Consider the following 1,191-nt stretch of genomic DNA (forward strand, 5'->3'; position numbering starts at 1 on the left):
TAGATGATAGAGGAAGTTGGGATGATGTGCTTCCGTTGATTGAGTTCACCTACAACAATAGCTTCCACGCAAGTATTGGAATGGCTCCATATGAGGCCTTATATGGGCGCAAGTGTCAAACGCCCTTGTGTTGGTATAAGGACGGTGAAAATATGATTGTCGGACCAGAGATGGTGCAACAGACCACAGCTAAAGTAAGGAAGATCAAGGAGAAAATGAAGACTTCACAAGATCGTCAGAAGAGTTACGCGGACAAGCGTCGCAGACTTTTGGAATTCGAACAGGGTGACCATGTATTTCTGAGAGTCATACCTACTACTGGAGTAGGTAGAGCCTTGAAATCGAAGAAGTTGACTCCGAAATTCATTGGACCATATCAGATTTCTGCACGAGTTGGGCCGATTGCTTATCGGATTGCGTTACCTCCGATACTGTCCAATATTCATGACGTGTTTCATGTGTCACAGTTGAGGAAATATCTTGCAGATCAATCTCATGTGATCAAACCAGACACAATCCAACTAAAGGATAACCTGTCATTCGAAGTACCACCTGTGAGAATTGATGACCGAAAGATCAAGCTATTGAGGACTAAGGATGTTTCATTAGTCAAGGTAATTTGGAACCCAATTACTGGAGATGCGACTTGGGGACTGGAGAGCAAGATGAGAGAACAACACCCAGAGTTATTTATCGATGCATAGTTTCGAGGACGAAACTAATTTTAGGGGGGGAGTAATGTAAGACCCATAAATTTAAAGTACCATTTATGTATTTTTGGTGTATTTTGGATTTTGGCTCGGAGGTTTTTAAGCCAAAGTTAATAATATTTTGGAGTTTTATAATCAAAAAGATATTTTGATGCCAATTAAAATTTCTCGTCGATAAATAAATCGAATTTAACTGCGATGAATCCTTTACGAAGAATTTAATGCGTTTCGGGTGAAACGGTAATTTAACAAATATCTAGATTTTGAGATATTTGTTAAGTTATATTTATTATATTTATATATGTTTCTTTGGAGGGAAAAAGGAAGGAAAACGAGAAGGAAGGAAAAGGAAAAGAAAATAGTATAAAAGGAAGGAAGGAAAAAGGAAGAAAGGAAAAACAAAGGAAAGAAAAAGAAAAGAAGGAAAACTGAAAAATTCCATCGTCTTCTTCCTCTCCCGCGGCCAATTTTCCTCTTTTCT

Source organism: Cicer arietinum, chromosome 2, assembly GCF_000331145.2.
Source record: "Cicer arietinum cultivar CDC Frontier isolate Library 1 chromosome 2, Cicar.CDCFrontier_v2.0, whole genome shotgun sequence".
In the NCBI taxonomy this organism is placed as follows: Eukaryota; Viridiplantae; Streptophyta; class Magnoliopsida; order Fabales; family Fabaceae; genus Cicer; species Cicer arietinum.